This window comes from Labrus mixtus, chromosome 4 (assembly GCF_963584025.1).
Source record: "Labrus mixtus chromosome 4, fLabMix1.1, whole genome shotgun sequence".
In the NCBI taxonomy this organism is placed as follows: domain Eukaryota; kingdom Metazoa; phylum Chordata; class Actinopteri; order Labriformes; family Labridae; genus Labrus; species Labrus mixtus.
The window spans coordinates 5936590-5956651 of NC_083615.1; the positions used below are offsets into that span (position 1 = coordinate 5936590).

At 41.0% G+C, this 20062-nt stretch overlaps 1 protein-coding gene across 1 annotated transcript in view; it reads left to right on the forward strand.

The window, feature by feature from the left end:
- Positions 1-20062, forward strand: part of roraa (RAR-related orphan receptor A, paralog a) — a 191577-nt gene that overhangs the window by 1261 nt on the left and 170254 nt on the right. The window lies entirely within an intron of this gene.

The window sequence follows — 20062 nt, forward strand, 5'->3', positions numbered from 1 at the left end:
TCTCTGCTCATTCTTTGACATGCATATATCTTCGCTGTACACATGACATGTGTGGTAACCGGCGTGTACACGACAATCAATGCAGTGCACGGTGCGTTCAAAGTGTGCGCACTCCGCCTGTGCGCATGGGTATATTTAGAGAGTGATATGGTGAATGTGGAATGTAAGCTGGTTATGTAACAGGTTTAGCCATAAACAGAGGCGCGCAACTGAGAACAGGAATCATCATAGACGATCTGTTCTCTTCAGACAACAGCTCACCCACTCCCTGTGATCACCGCTGTTGTTAAATTAACTAAAAAAATCCCCGCACTCCAGCGCGCATTTATTCTCCAAAGAAGGGAAACTGTGTAACTCTGTGGGCTGGCACAGCCGGAGCACTTACGTAATAGCGGGGCAAAGACAGGTACTTTTGGGAGGCTTCGTGGATTGATTTCCTTTTTCCTCCTAGTTTCTTTTTAATGTTTTTTTTTTTTTTTTCTCCTTAAGTCTGACTTTGAGACTCTCCTAACCTGCTGACCCATATTCACCCCACCCCTTTTATGCACAGGATTAAAGTGTGTCTGGGAAAGAGAAAGACAGGAAAAAGAACGCCTTCAGTCTGTTATGTAATGCCGAATGGGTGAAAAAAAAAAAAAAAAACATGTTCAGTCAGTGGGACCAACCTCTGCAGCTTTAGAGGAGTTCCCCCTGCTCTGAAACTTCAGCTTGACCCTTTGTCTTTAGAATTAAAAAGGATTGCCAGAGAGCATTAGCTGTAGTAAGCTTGAAAAAAAAAAAAAAGTACTTTTGAAGAACTTATTTTAAGTCAACAAATGTTTGAAACTGGTTATGAAGTATTCCCCTATATGATCTTATGCACGCTCCACTGTGTAGCTACAACCTTAATGTGTATTAGGAATAAATAGTTTGCCGTCATGCCGCCTGAATTTTAAAAAAGACGTCTAAATGATACTTCTCAAAATGTTTTTAAAGGCATTATCAGACTGCAACAGTTGGCCTCGGTCTGAATGTGACAAAGTGCAAAACTGTTCGGCGCGTCCTGCATGCAGAAAGAGCAGAAGAAAAGTTTCCGTTCATAAAGAAATGATGGCGTAATTACATGATTTAATAATGTGCTGATGAAAAAAAGTGCAAGTGTTCTATTATGGAGTAAGTGCAGTTGGTTTTATGAGACTGGCACAGTTCAGAGCAGGATTACTTAAATCATAAAACAATAAAGAGCGGTTATGGCTCCCGGTTGTCTTACAGAGTTGTGAGACTTTTTGTTGGGGGGCGGGGGGGATCACACTTCAATACACTGAAACTTTTCAGGCCACAGTCTCCCCCTCTATATGCACCAGCTGTGTTGGACTTTCTAAGGATGCACATTTCTCCTCCTGCACGCAGAGCGTTTACTGTTTTGTGCTAATACCTTTTAAGTAGAAGGGGCTTACTTCAGCAAAAAAAAAAAAAAAAAAAAAAGCTCTGCTGGAAGACGTGAGTGGGTCAGGAAACAGACGGTGGAGGGCTGTGGATATCATTACTGGAAAGTAGAAACTGTGTTTTTTTTTTTTTTTTCATATTGCAAGATCTTTCAGCTCGCAGATTTTTTGGACACAATCAATATTAATGGCTCGGTTACGTAAGGTCGCGGCCTCTGCAGAGGCTGGAAATCTCACAGTCGCGAGAGGGAAGAGTTTGAAGCTGCGCATCTAATCAGTACTCTGGTGTGCTGTGTTTACAAGTGTTTGTACAGGTGTGTAATGTGTGCGTGAGTGTGTGTACAGCATGTGCAGGTTTTGATACTTTCAAAGTAGCCTTCACTAAAGAACACCGACCATTATGAATATCTTGTTAGGCTGTAAATAATCTAAAGTTTGCACAGTTACAAGGAGTCATCTGAACATAACTTTCCTTTGTTAGGGAGGACAGGTGTGAACTAATGGCTACTCAAAAGGCTGAATATATCACGTTGTTGCCTTTAACATTACGAGGTGAAAAAGCTCCAGCAACGCTTGTACTATGAAGATGAACTTTATTAACAAATTAGACCGCCACGTTTCGGCTTATGGCCTTCATCAGGGTCATCAAGAAACAGATTGCAAACATAGTTTAAACAGGGTAGGTACAGAATATCCCACTCTGCTCTTAACAATATGAAAGTTGTCTCCAGTTGGAGTGTGGTGTGGTGTTCTGCAGAGGGAAGTTTTACACTGCTCTTCTAATCAGCTCGTCTTACATAGAAAGAAAACCCCTTTGATATTTTTAGACCAAATTATGTCACGTTTTGTAGATTGTCCAATAAGGAGAAAAAAAAAAAAAAAGGGACCTGTTTTAAATGTTGGTTCACTGTGGGAAGCAAATCTTACCTGACGCTGCGGTTTGTATTGATCCAGCTAAAAAAAAAAATCAGAGTGTAAAAATATGCAGACGTCTCCTAATGAACACACAACCAGACTTTCATCCAGCAGTTTTATTTCGGGCAGCGGGATGAGAGCTCTCAGCTGGAGTGGCAGCTTTTTATTTAGTTGTTGTGTACACAAGATGGAAGAGGTGCACTGTTTTTTTTTTATTTATTTCTCTTTTTTTAAAACATTTTTATAAAAAGGTTTTACACAATAATCTCCAAAAGCCAGGAGTTGGCATTAGGGGCTCGTTCAGCACTCGAGTGGACAGCCACATTATTGAGGCTGTGGCATTCTCAAATTCACTGAATGAGGGCTCTCTGCCCGCTGGAGAGCACCAGGATACAGGTGTTGGCTTATAGCTGAGCCTTCAGCTTGGACATATCCCAGAGATACAAAAAAAAAAAAAACTCCTTTAGGTGTTTCTTTCTTTTTCTTTTTCTGGCTGACTGCCTGTAGCAGTATATCGAGTTTCAGTCCTGTGTTTTGAAGTGTGGGTGAAGTAATAATATCATGAGCTCTTTCATTGGAACCTGTCAGACAGTTAACAGAGTTAAATGTTAGTTGTCAGCTGATTTCAATTCAAAGCTCTTTATTTGACACAGTGAGTCCTTCAGAATAAAACACCGGCCAGTTTAACTAAAAAAAAAAAACCCACACAAAGTAATATATCAATAGGAAACTGAGCTGTTGTGTAGCTTCTGCTCTGTTTACACTTTGACACCACTGCCTTAAAAACAAGAAGCTCTTCTTGTTCTACGCTTCAAAGGTCGAATCACACATGAGCAGTGTGCAGTAATGCTTATCTAAGGAGGATGTACCTGTGAATGTCATCAGGCTTAGTAGGGAAATGAGCACTGATTGAAGTGATTTCATGTTGGCTGACCAGCCTCTGTTTGTCTCACTGTTAGTTCATTTCAATAAATAACACAATGTAGAATATGTCACATGAATACTCAAAGTGTCCTGCTCATATATAAAGTTCTTCAAAAATCTCTCTTAAATTCTACATCTGTTTTGTCTCTTAGATAATTTCCCTCTGTGGACAGTTTTGCTATATTGAAATATACAAAAAAAAATACTGTTATGCATTTTGGATATTTCTGTATTATAAACAAAATATGTTTAAAAATGAAGCAGATGGACAGAGTGCTTCTAAAAAAACAAGTTGTGTGTTGGGTCTGTCTTTGCAGTAATGTTGTTTTTCATCCTGTAGTGTATTTTTTGGTGATATTTCAGATTTTCCCTAACATTCAAGTATGTAAATCCCTTATAATAGAAAGTCCTATTCTAACATCCAGAAGTTTTGAGTAACCAGGTCAAACTTTGCCATAGAACACACCCACACACGCGTTTCATGGAATCTTTGATTGCACCTTTTTGGTGTGTTTGTAAAGAAACAGGAAGTTCTTCCATGACGGGGTTTAAGGTTTTAGTTTGGTTTGGTGTATCAGGGCTTCATCCAGGAGGCAGTAGATGAAGTTTTTTTTTAACTTTTGATAATAATCAATGGAGCATTTAACTTGCTGTATGATCCTCTGTATGATCCTCTGTATGATCCTCTGTATGATCCTCTGTATGATCCTCTGTATGATCCTCTGTATGATCCTCTGTATGGTCACATCCACAATGATGTAGTGGATTGTTTACGTCCGGAGAAGCTGAGTGCAAAGACCGCTTTAGATTCTTTTGATGACATATTGTTGCTGCTTCCCAGCGTGCGGACATTTACATACTGACGCTGAGGGCGTTGCTACCGTTCGCAAGCAGCCCGCCACCTTCCCCGTGATCCCACCTCTTAGCCCAAATATCTGGGCCAATAGCTCCAAAGCTTACTATGCTGAAATCTAGACTCATGCACATGCACACCAAGCTTTTACAAACTTTTCATTTGTAATTTGTAATTGACGGTGTGTGATCATGTATACAGAGAAAAATGAAAAGGTCGTTGAACCTTGTTGTTCAGAGGCGAGACATCAAATAAGACGATGTATCTAAGTGTAATTCACATCAAGTTTTTATCAAAGCGGCACATACAGCAACAGTATGACAGCTTTCAGTAGCAGTTCCTGCATCCTTTTGCAGCGGCCTATGACTTAACATCCGGTGTTTCCTTGGCAACAATAAACATGTTGTGTCTGTCATGGCGGCTGCCAAGACGAGACACGTCCCGTTATAACTTTATAGTGAAGGATTTGAAATATTTGAGGTAATTCAAGTACTCAACAATAAAAGTGTTTATGACATACTGTAGGTTTAGTCCATTTTGAATTAACTTAGATATTTTAATTTTACATATAATACCTTTTAAAGTGACCAAAGAACTGATGTGTCTAACCCCAAACACTCATCCGGGATCAGTGCTGACTAGACTGATTGTTTAAATCCATTTTTGAACATCTCAGGACAAACTGTGGTCGTTTGTGGAACTTTTTAGATCGTGTGACCGAGGCGATTCAATCCTTTTGATGGCCTCTATATGAAGAGTCTGACTCAGAGAGGGCAGAGCTTTGTTTAGGGATGTTGCAGTCACCTCTTTAGTTCCACCTCATGAACTGTAATAATTGACACCTAATGTGAAGCAGGAAACTCAGTTCACCAAAGTTCAAGGCCTGTGTGTGTGATTTGAGTCCATGTGCTTCCAATCAGAGCAGGAGTTGAAGTTAAAGTGCGGTGGAAGTACATGTTGTTAATCGGTGCTGCCATACAACAAAACCACGGTTTGTTTCAAGTATCAGGAAACTGTAAAAGAGTCTGACACACTAAAATGCTTCTACAAGAGATCATTCAACACATGTTGTTGTGTAGCTGCCTTGTTTGAGTAACCTGTTCTGAATTTTCAAGATTAATTGGGTGTATATTAACGGCACAGCCTGCAAGCCCTAATGTGCTAAATTAATTTAAAGAAGTTTGGAAATGTCAAACTTAACCTAGACTGAATCTGAAAGTTTGATCCTTCCGGGATGTTTATTTTGGAGTTTGAGTCACCAGTGGCTTTAACTGGGGCTGGCGAGGAAGTTTCGACTGGTGACAGACACCGGATTTGATGTGTAGTCTCCCGTGGTGAATGATAGCTCAGATCTATGGCCCATTTACAGAAGTTTGTGTCTGAGTTAGAAAAAAAAAAAGTCTGAATAGTAATGACCGGAAATACTCCAGATGCATTATTGGAGGGCGTTAAAGGCGTCTAAATTTAATGTGGTACACTGTGACCTGCTGCTGCCGCTTGGCTCCTAGCGGTGCCTCTCTGATATGAAACCCCCCCCCCCCACACACACACACACACACACACACACACTTTAGAAGAGGCCTGGAGCGAATGAGGTGCTGAGAGGGGTCTGAAGGGATCACTCGGAGGAATTCTTATGTCAAATCCAGGGCCAAGCCTTACACATCTCTCGCAGTGTGGAGGGTGCAGAAGCAAAAACTCATGAGCAGGTAGACGAGGCCCTTATGCTAAAAAAAAAAAAAAACATCCCAGAACTCAGTGTGAAACTTTGACCAGCGGTATCTCTGAAACCATCAATCCTGGGCCTTTGAACAAGAATCAAATCTTTTCATGCTGCTTTATGTCATGCATCTGAAAAAAGGCTGCACTATAAGAGAACATGTAGAAATATATATTTTTTTCTTTTACCACAGAGAGTTTGCTGCTTCTCGCAGGCTGCAGATCTCTGACATGTTTTAAACACTTCAGAATAAAATCAGGATGATCTCCTGGCCACGGAGGCTCTCGGCGCTTTAAAGCAGGAAGACATAACATCAAATCTAAAGTATGTTATTGAAACGGCACACCTCGAGAGCCTCTTGAGCGGTATTTATCCTGCTTTCTGGAGGCTAAACGCTCCTCACAGCAGCTCTACTTAAGGACTCTGTCGAGTGGTGGACAACAATATCAGATCAAGACGAGAACTGAAACATGCGCGTTGCGTTTCACGGATGAATGCGTGTGATTTCTCTCTTTTTCTGTGAGAGTAATAATAATTGAACATCACAATGTCTGCACTTGGTGTATTCTCAGCATGAATTAAACAGAACCGGAACAGTCTAGACGAGAGAAGGTGGTCGGAGGAATCGCTGTAACTATCAGTCTCTGCTTCAAACAGTCTGAAAAATGTGTGTTTTAACTTTTCTGCATCATTATTTCACCACACGTGAAGAAGAACCTGTTTTTCATTTGCACGAAAATCCATCTTCAAATCTTCCGAATGTCATAAATAATGTAGTTGCAGGAGCAGAACATTTTTGTAGCGCCTGTCCTTTGATTTTTTTTTTTTTTTCTTCATCCTTTGCTTCCACATGGGGAGATGTAATAATACCCAGGGATTGAAAGCACGGATATCACATTCCCCGGCTGTAATTTTCGTTACATCAGTACCTCTGGAGTATTACTCAACAAAGTTTATTTGTCACCTGGAATAAACAAAAAAAAAAGTTTTAGAGACGAGGGAGATAAAAAACAAAAAAACCAAAAAAAAAAACAACAACTTGAAAATCAGTGTCATTTCTGTTGGTTTGATTATTTATATTGGAGTAACAAGCGCGACTTAATCTCATAAATAAAAAAGGGAGAGATAGAGATCCGTCCCCTCCAGGTACTGCCGCCACTTAATCGAATTAGCTCCACTCTCAGGCTTGACGGGCTCTTCAAACACCCCTGGTGACTTCTGAGTGCCGATTACAATCAGCTACTATTTTCAGCCTTTGATTAAAATCTGGCGAGGTTGGACAGAATTTTTTTGAGCGCAGAACCAACTAATTATTAACATCCCAGCCCGTCTTTCCTTTTTTTTTTTTTTTTTTTTTTTTTTTCTTAACTCGCCGGTTACAGAGGGCCAATGGGCTGAAGTAGTTAAACAATACCCATAAGTATTAATCATGTTGAATCACTGTGTGTGGAACTCTTAGCTTCCTTCTTGTTGAAACGTCTCACACTAGTCTGTGAGATTTTACAAACACCGATATCTCCACTGACCCCCACTGCAATCCTCGACGAATCGGAGAGAAGAAAGCAGCTGTTTGTATTCGATTCATATTTGAACATTTTGTCTGTTTCTGATGAATCCAAACACCAATCTTTGTTAGTTAATCTTGTTTTTGTACACATTGTCTCCTGTGGCAGACGACAACAATGAACACAACTCTTTACTCACACCCAATAATAGAAGATGATCACAATTGTTCATGCCTCACACAGTATGTCATAGAATCATTGTACTGTGCTTGTCAAAGACAAGTCTGCTCCTTTGTTACTTTGAAAAGGCAGCTTTTTTTAATATGAATATGTCACTAATGATAATTTTTGGTCCTCGTATATGCATGCGTGTGTGTGTGTGTGTGTGTGTGTGGATTGATTGCTTTAGGAGGCGTGTGAAGACAGAGTGTGGCACGATGGGGCTCAATCAGTGCAGCAGTGCTGCTGCTGTGACAGTGATTGAAAGACAGAGTCACTCTTTAGCATGTTTGATACACGAATCCTGCTCGTGCCCACTGACAAATAACCACCCGATCAATCAATATTTGCAGCTTTATTTAACTAATGCAGTGCTCAAGAGGCAATAATTAAACGCCATGCTGGGTTGTTAAAAGCCTATTTTTATGTGACAGACCGAAATAGACGTACAGAAATAGGAAGATGAAGGCTTATGGTTGATGTTGATCATGGCTTATTGTGCAGACGTTCCTCACACATAATGAACTTGTGGAGAACTTGTAACCATGTTACGATCCCTCTTGCTTTCAAGTTATATTTACAGGATCCTGAGTTGTTTTCAAGGTTAACCGTCTATGATGACAGACTGAGAAGAAAGTGGAACGAGTAAAACTTTGGGTTATTAAAAGGTTAAGGACAGCCTTTGGCAAAGTGTCAAGTAAACATAAACTCAAACCCAACACAAATCAAAGAAAAGCGTCCTCCACTTCTCCCTCCTTTTTTTTTTTCTAAACTATTTTTAATTAGCCCTCGTCGAGGTTGTGCGTTTGTTTGGGTAATTGAAATATAGCATGCCGCTGTTTAACTGAGGGGAATATTCATCCGACGTCATCTTGTGTTAAACAAGTGCGGCTTGTGATGCTCATTAATTTCTTGCTTGCTCCACTTGCAGTGTTTGGGCTCTCTCTTTGGCTGGCTCGCTGCCACGGCGTCTTCTCAAAGAGCCACTTCATCTCTGTCATGGGCAGGTGGAAATTTGCTGCACACTTCTAATTGGACAAAGTGACTTTCAAACTCCGAGGCATCATACACAGATCAGATTATCATACAGACCAGGTGTCAACAGAGGTTTTTCACCTCCTCCTTCCCCTTTCTGAAATCCAGATTTTCCCCCTTTTGTTGCTTTTTAAAACTTCCATGCCGCCTTGTGGCCCACGGCGTAATTAGCCTTGTTTAACAGATGAATTACAAGAAAAGCAATCAAGAGGATTTATTGCATACATTACAACATTATCCAGACAAGATACAGCGGGGTTTTTTAAACAGTTAATATCATCAGGGAGCCGTTTCTTCAGTTCTTTATCACCAAATCCTGGTCACCATAGTCTCAAGTAGAGAAACATTCAAACAGGTAGAAGGAGAATCTGAGGCTGCAGGCGAGCTCACAGGGGGCTTTAAGGTCTGCAGCATAGCTCCGGGCGAGACCTCTACTACTCTTGTAAAAGTAATCTGTGAAATCTTCAGATCAATTCTTCATATAACAGGTATAGCTAGTGGAATAAAATAAAAAAAACCAGCAGAACTCCAATGATGTTATTTTGTCTGTTTGAATCAGTTAAAAGCACAACTGCTGAATTTTGAATGAGCCCGGGAAGTGAAACAGACCAGTGATTGATGTCAGAAGAAAGTTCGTCTAAATCAGAGAAGATAAAAGACTTTTCCCTTTTTATATATATATATATATATATATATATATATATATATATATTTTTTTTTTTTTTTTTTTTTCAGAAAAAACTCAAATATTGAAAAAAAGAGGTGATGTATTAAAGTTTGAAGTGAGAGAAAAAAAAAAAGCCTTCCGTTGATTCGGCTTTTGTCAAAATGTTCCAGGCTGGAATCAAATGTAAAAAAAAAGAATCTCATGTAGGAGAGACAGTGAAAATGTACCGTGCTTGAGTCGATGGCCTTCAGCAGCGCAGTACAGCTGTGTAGTGGCAGTGCGGCAGTGGACGGAAATATTTTAATTTCTGCAGATATAAATAGTGAAAGATCGTAAATGGAAAAAAAATATGACAAGGAAATCAAATAAAAAGGGAAACATCGAAGCGCAGCTCAGGTAATGTGAGTTGGAAGAAAAGTAATAAATATCCCAAAAGCTTCGGGACGAGTTGTCTGATAATATGAAGTGCTGTTTTCTTATGTGACCTTGTATATTTTAGTCAGTTTTATCTTCATCACAGCCCAGAGTGAGAAAAATGAAACAAACTTTCAAATGAATTTGTGCCTGTTAATACATTAGAATATGCCCTGTGCACTCTTGTTCAGTGCCCACTAGCTTTTATTTGACTATCAATGAGTTTGATTGTGCTTCTCGAGGTATATCTGTCATTACAGCAATGATGTGTGACACAAACTTGAGGTTTAAGTTCATACGGGAACAACAGTCTTTCATTTAATCACTGTATCCTTTGATAGATCGCATGTGTTGATAAATTCAGTACCGCTCTCCCCTTCACACATCAGGCAAACACAGCAACATTTTGGCATACTCGATTGCTTATCTTGTCCTCACGTCGTCTGCGCAGATATATAACCCTGTGCTGATTTGATTCTGGGCAAAGCAGAGTGGACAGCAGAGATTGATGGTGGTGTCCCCCGTCAGACAGATAACACCTGATTCTGCCTGCAGGGGGTTTTGTTCCAACACTCTCCCTCCTCCCCCCCCCCCTGCTCCTCTTAAAGGCAGCAGCCGAGGAGGTGAACCAGCTCCTCCGCTCAGATGCAAATTCGGAGGCCATCCCAGGACGATTGGGCCGATGTGTGCCCCCGAGCTCTCTGCATGATCCATGCATCAGCCACACCTGGGGAGGAAGCCACACAGGCGTGGAGGGGGTCATTTGTTTAACACAGGTGCATCATGTATCTCAACAAACTCAAACACGGATGAATGCGCCAAAGAGGCACACACACGCCTGAATTCACACATACGCACAGATGCTCAAGTGTTAATGATATTCTGCCTGTGCACATGAGGGCTGATATCGTAAATGTCTCCTGTACTGCTCTTTCAGTTTTAACCTTAATTTACTGAAATTTTTTAAGATAAAATAAAAATAAATTAACTTCTTTGATTGTCCATTGAGGGGAAATTCAATCGTTAAAGCTGCTTAAGAGACAGTAGAAAAAGTGTAAGTAAGTTGTAAGAAATGCAAGAAACTATAAAATATTGTCAATAATAAAATCAAATCAAATAAGTCATAATATCAATACAGCTAAATATACACATATAAACACAATGTAAACATTTGAACTAACAGTCAATAAATAGATAGAGAACATTGCACCGTTAGAAACCCATATGGTTAGTGGCATTTTGATGTGATGTCATTAAAATTCAATCTCAATAAAATATTACAAAGGAATAAAATATAATTATCTCTTGAAAATGATGACTTATAGTCGTTAGCGTTCAGGTGATTCCAGGTGTTTCATTGTGTTCTGCGTACATGGTGTACAAGTGTTCTGCGTACATGGTGATTGGCAGAAACACTATTTTCACAAGTGGGACATGATGTCAGCAGATGAGTTACTATTTCACAAGTATTACATTTCATACTGGAGTCCTAGTTTAAATTAAAGATTATAAGCAGATGTTTCTTTCTGTTGACTGTGATTGGTGGATGGACAGTATGGACAGACAATAGACAATCAAATATCTGATAATCAATGATTCCTGTCATTGATTTAGCCCCGTGCCAAACATATTCCAGGTTAAACTTTTCATTATGGACTGGCAGTTATATTTCATTTTTCTTTCGTCAAGTGTTGAAAAGTGTAAAGCTTTGGGCGTTTTGACAGACCATCAGACAAAACAAGCAGTTATCATCACACAAGACCAATTTAGGCTCTGTGTCTTTCCACCGCTATTTTCTGACAGTAATGAATCCATCGGTTAAAACAAAGTAATCAAAAGACAGACAGACAGATGATAAAAAACGGTCCGCTGTTGCAGCTTTAGTGTAATTTGAAGTGTAGAATAAAAAGACTTCTCTTCATATGGCTTCATGCTGGATCGCTGCCTGCTCCGACAGCGCCATATGGATACTGAGGGCATTATTAAAAAAGAAATACTCATGCTCTGTGCGTTTTAGAAGCTCTTTTGATGCTATTACATCATTTGTTTGTTACTATTTCTAACCCATCAGTAACATCTGAGTATCCTATGATCCCCCTGAATCAAAGTGCGCTGCTACGTCCTCAAACAGACGTATAGTGAAGCGAAACACATTTATATATATATATATTTTAAATTCAATAACACGGTGTTGCTGCACGGTGTTCTCAGTGTGTGAAGCAGATGGTGAAAGGCTTGTGTATAATAGATCTCAATATTAACTGCAGCACATGCTGGGAGTGTTGGTGGATGGCATGCAGCAGAGTAAAAGAGAAGCAGTGACCTTCTGTCCCGTCATTTACCCCCTCGTGCCCCCCCATACCGCTCTCAAATTACTTTGTTTTAGCCAATTAAAGCGGCCGGCTGAGCATCAAGCAGGCTGCCATTTTTTCGCTCACCTGGACCCGTGCGACATTATCGCTCTGTCATCGGGAAAGGTGGCCCGTTAGCGGGGAATCTCTGCTGTGGCACCGTGCCACTGAAGACCCCACTGTGTTCACTCAGATTAATGCAACGATTCTCCCTCCCGACCTGCGAGGGTCTCAGCCGGCTCTCTCTCACCTGTTCCCCGCCGATGTCGCTGCACACAGCTCCGCTCTGCGTGAAGCAATGAGGAAGTGATTTCAGTGGCTATAACTAGGATTGGATAGCTAGTGATGTTTCCTGTGTTACCTCTGGTGCAAAAAAAAAACAAAAAATGGTCAGTTTTTTAAAAAATTGCAAGAAATCTATTGTCCTTAAGCTGCCATGTCGCTGATCAAGATACCATATGCTGAGAAATGCTCCTTCATCCAAACCCTTTAATGGCTCAATAATAGAAAGAAAACGACCGCAGACACAACAATACCGTGGCACGGGATGAGTGGAGGACCGGAGTGTGTGGTGTTTAACAGCCATACGAGCACAGATTATGTGCTTGAAGGGGCTGAAATGAGTGCCAGCAGTGACAGTTGGGCTGGGAATTGAGCGTGCCGGGGACGTGCGGCTTGACTCCGCTCGGAAACACCACTGGGTCCGGGGCTCATCTCTGTAGTCCTCTCCGCCGCCTCCCTCCTCCGCAGAAGCATTGTGGCCCCCGCCGCTTGCTCCTCTCCTCCACCCGGTGGGGAGAGGGGGGGGGGGGGGGGGGGGGAATGAACGGGTCCTCGCGCCCCGCTTGATGAGCGCTCGCTAACGGCGGCTTCTTTGAAAGCCGACGGGCCCGTTTGAGGAGGGTCTTTTTACTTCCCTCCAGCTCGCCTTGGCCGGGCATTTGTCATGCTGCTTGGCTTTGCTGTCCTGCCCGCGTGATGGTGTGCCAAGGGGCTGAAACGTCTGTCATTTGTTTCACTTGCATATAAAAGTTGATGATTTACCAATAAAAAGTAAAAATAGTCTTTTGATGATGTCCGGAGGCATATGGAGAACGCGTTGCAATAGCACTCGTCGGGATGGAAATAACAAAAGACATGTTTAATTATTTTATTTTTATTTATCCCCCCTCTGATGAAGAGTAATGTGGCGAACATGCGTGCTTAAAAATGCTTCACAAATGTGATTTGATTTTGTTTCGCCTGCATTACATCTATGTCTACAACCTTTTTGTTTTTACACGTCTGACTCTGTACCTGTTCCTGTAACAGCTTGCCAAAAAATACCACCGTGATGTCACGAGGATGCAGAAACAATTAAATCTCCTCTGTTCATGTTTTATTTAAGAGAAAAGAGATATTTTTCACTGCTCCGCTGCACAGGATGAACTGCAAGCAGCAACTTTCAGTTCAGGAGACGTTCTCTCTACTCCGCCTAGAACAGGGCGGTCTGTGACAACAATATAAGCTGCTGTGTTTAAAATTGGGCCCCTTGACAGTTTGCATACTTTTAACAGGTTGTTAAAATACTGGAGCTCAGAAATACACACAAACCGGGTAAGATGACAAGATCTTCTACTGTAAGAAACTTACAGGAGTTTAAAAAGTGAAGAGCAGGCTGCCTCTTTTTTTTTTTTTTTTTTTTTTAATGAAGACATCTCCTCTACTGAAATCCTCTTGTACACTTTAGGGACCGGTAAAGCTGCCAGTTATCTTGTTGCTCACCCAACTGGTTCCATTCAGAGCTGCCCTGTCTTTTTCACCCTCGTGCCAGTCTCCACCTGCTTCAGACTCCCATCGGGAAGTCCGAGTCGTCCGCCATTCCATAACTTCTCCAGTCTTTTGCGCTCTCTCTCTCTCTCTCTCTCTCTCTCTCTTTGTTCCTCTCCCACTTTCTTCAACATGCACATTGTGTCCCCCTCCACTTAAAACTAGGGTGAAGGTCAGAATGGCAAATTTGATATAGGGGCCGACGCACTTCCGTGGAGCACCTTGTCAACTCAAAACAATAGGTTTGCAGGAGCTGTTGTGCCCAATAAAGAATGTTCGCATATTTCAAGAGAATGTGTCATCTGCTGTACATTCCCAAAAGAGATGAGAGCATTTGTCTGCATACATTTTTTTTTATGTTACCGGTCCTCGCCCAGCAGAAAGTGAAGGTTGAAGCCAAATGAATTCACTTAACATGCAAGCAAATAAATGATCCCCCGGCTGGGAGATTGAACAAGTCGTCCAATTTGCACGTTAAAAAAGTTTTTTTTATCCTTGAAAGGTATGATTTGGCTTTCAAATGGTCCATCTCATTCAGCTGTGCAGTGATGTAAAAACCAGCCTTGTTTGAAACCCACCACATAATGCTAGAGCTTAACTAGACTGTACATAATGTCTACGAAGAAGTAACAGATGTTAGCAGTTGCATAATGGTGAAAAAAGAAAGTGAGCCTGCTGTGGTTCCGTACTGCAGTGTGATCAAATAGTTTAATTTGAGCTGCCCTCTTTGTCTCTGTGGTGTCTCTGAGCTTACAAAACAGAGTCATCAAACAGGTCAGGATGAAGGGAGACAGGTCGAAATAATGTCTTCTCTCCAGAAAGTAAAGTGTACAGTTGGGTTTATTATTCATGCAGATGAAAGAGCTTGACTAATGAGGGCGTGACAGTGTATTTTGCTGGGTTGAAGGGGGAAAAGCACTTCGTTTCAGAGCGTCATCCGGAGGTATCATGAAAAGTAATGAAAGAAAAGAACCCGATTAGGTCGAAAGCATGACTCAAAAATGGTTTGATGACTGTTAATAATAACCGTTAACTCATTTCCATTGGCAGATCTCCCACCAACAAGTTGTCAGAGGCAGTTTCATCTCAAATGAAATTCATTTGGATGTGACATTTTAATTGGAACACTATTCCCATTAATTGAACAAATTAGAAAGAGTCTGCTGGGGGGAGGGGGAGGGGGGGGGGGGGAAAGGTAATCTCTGGGAGAGATGATTTGGAATTCACAATTTAGAATAAAAAAATAAAAATCAGCTCCTTGGCTTTGTTTGTGTGGCAGTGCGCACAAATGCAGCGCCAGCCAGCCAGCCAGCCAGCGCTCGAGGTCTCGGCGGCACTCAGGGCTCACGTTGTCTTCATTAAAAGCGATTAAGGAATAGGTCAATTTAGTCTGCTTGGCTGGTTGGAGCCGTACATTTGCTCCTATGAAATGTCTTTGTCTTCGTCTGCTCTATGGGCCCGAGCAGCCACTCGAGCAGCAAATGTGATCCGCCACTATTTTGTGCATGTCTGATTGGACGTCTCAGTGAGTCATAACAGTACCATTTTTTTTTTTAACGTTGTTTGGTTTCTGCATGTTTGTAGGCACATGTGTTTGGGTTTTTTATGCTCCTGTGCTTCGTTTGAGTCGCGTGTCGCCTCAGTGCTGATGAGTTGCTGTCTGATTAGCAGTGAAAAGCTCTTTTCAGCCTGCAGCGTGAACTGCTGTGAGCAATTAAGTATGTTAATAAAATTCACCTTTAATATTTAAGCAGTTGGATTCATAAACATTTATAGAGAGGGGTACATCCCCCAAATAAAACATAACGCTTTTGTGAAGTTTCTGCCTGAATGGATTGTGTTTTGTGGATTTTTCATAAAGGAATTTAAGATTTATCGCTGCTTACTGGGAGTTCTGGTCCTCTTGAGTTCAGGCACATTCTAAGCATACACAAGGTGATATTGAAATGTTTTGGTATTGACTTCCGGACACAGTGGCCACCTGTCAGAGCTAGACTAGACTGGCAATTTGGCCAAGAGAGAGACAGAGCGTTGTGCCAGGAGGGGCCAGGTGTAGATACATGTTGCACATATGTCCTCTGATTATAATGGTAATTGTCAATTCATTCTACATATGTGGGTCAATATTTGCATTCAACCAAATAGTTGTACACTATTTTCATTCTTTTGCACATTGCTCTGCAGAATCAAATTATATACGTTTAACATTTTGTCTGCATGTACAAACCAAACAACGCTCAATGCCTGTTGCTAATGTTTGTATTTAAACTTTGCAGAAGGAGCCTTTTGAAATTGTATCATTAGAATAGAAAAAAACAGAACAGAATAGAATCAATCTTTATTGTGGTTGCTACAAAAAAAAAAGAGGCTGTTTAGCAGATCTTTGTTAGTGGTAGTATAGATTAAACACAAAAACATTACCAAACACAACATGAAAAAAGTTAACATTCGAGACTCAACAAAATCAAAATAGCAAAAAAGCCTCTGAAAAATGGAGATCACTGGGCCACTGCGTCTGACTGCGACAATGTCTTGTTTTTTGTTCTTTTCGGCTTAAGTGGTTTCTCCTCTATTGTTGTGTGTCAACAGAAACTAAATGAGCACCTGCCATGGACATATCACAGCACATTATTGAAATAAATAACACTAATGTTCAGTAGTTCATCATCAACCCTTGTGCTCCTAAATCTTTGTTTTTTGGACTGGGTTCTTTTAAACTTCTACAATGTGTCCTTTATGATTGAACTACAGATTAATAATGACTCTAAAAAACGAGGATATACAGTAGGGGTGTGCAAAGTGTTTTTGAGTCCTTATTGTAGCTCTCTCTATAAAAAAAACCCCAAAAAACGGGAAAGCAGAGGATAGGGAGAGAGAGCCAGACAGGAGGGAGGGGGCTCCTAGATAGTGGGGCCGGGGGGAAAAAGTTCCCCCATGCTTGTCAGAGTTTGAGCAAGTTCAGAATTGATGGAGCCCACAGGCAGCACTGCTAATTTTAGTTGAAATCACCTAAGTGGTTTGGCTAATTTATCCCGGCTCCTCGGCCTCAGCCCCTGGTTTCTGGCTCTCCCGTGCCTCCGACCCCTCCCTCACTGATATATCCACAAAGCGTGAAGGTACCAGGAGGTGACAGTGGGAACAGAAGGGTATTTTGTGCCCAGCTGATTTGCAGAGCACTGGGTGGTTTCAACCTGTGTCGTACATTTGGATATTGTTTGACCCTTGACGACAGCTCGGGTTTAACCATCTATTCCATAAAATGATTTATATGTCGCGGTATTTAATGGAAAAAAAATGAATTTACATTTTAATTTTAAACCATGTGAAGAAAAACGGATGCAATCACTGATATATCTGCTATCTCCTAATGATGTCTTGTATTCTACATTTTCAATATTTCCTGATGGCTTAATGTAGATATGAGGATTTAAATACCAGCAAATGACAATCATTTTAAATCTTTTGGATGGATGTCTGAGTTTGTGTAATGATTGTCTTCCAGCAGGATATACTGCACATGTTAAAGCTTAACAAGCATTATGACAGGCTTTTGATTGCTTAGTTGAAAAAAAGTTTTTCTCTCTTTGCCTTTTAACACCGATTTAATTGGGAGTTAAGAAAAAGAGGTTTTAAAACAAAACGGAAGATGTTTAACACTGCCTGTAGTCAAATTGTTAACCTGATATATTCTGCTAATTTCAGATATGTGAAATAATATATGAGCACTTTTTGAAGGTGTTACAGACCAGATTGTGTTAGCAGCATGGAAGTAACACTGAATTGCTCACCGGGCCTGTGCACTCATCCATTCGTGAATCAATCACTTTGAAAGAAAGGTGCAGCCAAACCCTAACCCATGAAACGGGGAAGTTGAGAGGGATGTGGCAAGCTTTCAGTGTCACATTGCCTTTTGTGAAAAACACTCAAATTAATCTAATAAAAAACTTGCAAAGACATCATGAAAGGGCTTTCTGTTTTCTCAATATTTAATTTGCTCACAAATTAAATATTAATTGATTTCTGGTCTTTGTAGGGAGCAGGTTAACGTTGGGGTCATATTCATCACAAGGCTGCAGAAAAACAACTACTCTGAAACAGGCTGTGTTGGAAGTGTTTTGTTATAGAAGTATTAAAATAAATGGCATGCTCATTTTGACTCATGAATGAGGATAATTCTTTGATTAACTCACAGTAACATAAAACTAAAGACAGATAAAGATGAGATTTGTTTTTACACCCACAGCGAAGATAAAGATTATTTCAGGCTTTGCTTGGTCAGAAGAACTATCTCCAAATAAACTGTTTGTGTTTCGACACAGTGCAGTTCCTTGAAAAAAACCCAACATATATTCATAGCAGCGAGCGAGGTGAGATGTTTGCAGTCTTGTGTGTGAGCCAGCAGTTTTTGGCAGATGAATGTAGGGGTTTTATGTGCCAAGCACCTGGTCAAACTGCAAACAATGAGGGGCTTATGGATCCTCTTTATCCAGCAACGACTGAGATGATACCTAGAATACTGGAGCTCTTATGGGCCCTTTTTAAGAAATGCTGATGCACAGTAATGCTCAGCACTCCTGGTTGCTGCAGAAATGTTCCCATGCTTTATATACAGTGTGTAGCTGGAACTCTACAAGCTAAACATCATTAACATATCCATGTTTGTTCATGCAACAGTGAGCGTATTTTTGCTGTCTGTTATTTGCAGTCTCCGTACAAACAGAGAAAAAAGGCCTTCCAGAGATTTGAAGTTGACCAACACAAAGGTGTTGCAAACATTTTAAAACTAAAGTGGTCACATGAAATAATAAGTATCTTCTTGATGAGCAAATGAAACAGTTAAGTTGCATAAATGCCGCTTGAAAATATCTGTGGAACTGAGCTTCAGTGTGGAGGGTCTTGCTTGAGTCTTTAGCAGTGATCTAATAATGAGTTCCACAGATGGGTTTGTTGGCTGAAGCTCTGCTGAGCCCACCGTGCATGCAGCAGAGAGTGTCAAAGTGTCTCCCGTGTAGGATCATCTCCAGGTTTGGGGAATGGATGTTGTCTGCCAGACATGCTGGCAGTCAGTGGGCCTTCTCTGCTGCACTACCTGGGCTGGAGCTCAGCCAGGGTTAATTATAGGGGAGCTCCAGAGTCTTGTGTCACTAAGGATGGGAGACAGAATATTGTCATACTGCCATGTCCTATACAGAAAAGACAAGCGTATGAGCACACCTGCTCAGCACTAGTTTCTGCACTGTTTCTCACTCCAGGTCTGAAAGGACCAGTTGCCAAGAGCCAAGTGGGTGCTAAATCGTGTGTTTGGTGGATAGATCAGTAGAAATATCACTATAAAAACGGACTGATAATGTTTGTGAGATGGATAAGTTGAATTGTGTTCAGGCTGGTGCATGTCCATTTTTTTCCCTCATTTATTTGCTAACCTCTTGGTCACTTCAATAGAAGACATATTGTCATGCTCCGCTTTTACGCAGATGACACTCATTTATATTTATTGTGAGTCTTAATGACAATGAAAGGCTCCCGCACACTATCTTGCCTAATGCTGACAAATGTATTTGGTCACACGACTTTTCGCTCTATCCTTCATCAGGTATAATGTCAGCAAGAAAACATTTCCATGTATATATTCAACCAAAGAGACTGCCTCAGTTTTCAATCAACCAATCAGAGAGCCACTGAGATTGATGATTGATGATCAACTGAAGCTGCTTAGTCCATCGTCAGCCAGGGAAGAGTTCAAAGGTCATGATAAAGCACAATAAATGGTGAATATTCACGTAACTTTTCAACCTGTTAAAGCACAGAAAGGCCTCTCTCACCAATCTAATTACCACACATACTTTTACCATTTATCCCCTTGTGCAACCTGAGATCGTCAAATGGGCTCCTCCTTGATGTCACGGTATCTAACGATCAAACATAGCTTTTGCAAACAGGGCTACTACCCATTCGAACAACCTGCTTCAGAATATCAGAGCTGCAAACGTTATGTCAACAGTGTGACCCTCAAATTGACCTCCACATAGGTGCAGTGTAAGTAATCTGTGTTATATTTTCTTCTTCTTCCCGTCAAAAACTCGACAATGCGCTTTGCAGGCAGTCACATTGGTCATTGGTCATATGCTAAAAAGTGCCTAATGTTGCAGAGATGAGGAATGGCCTTCTTACTTCCAAACTCAAATTCTTAAGCTCCATTCCACACTGACTCAAGTGGCATCACTTA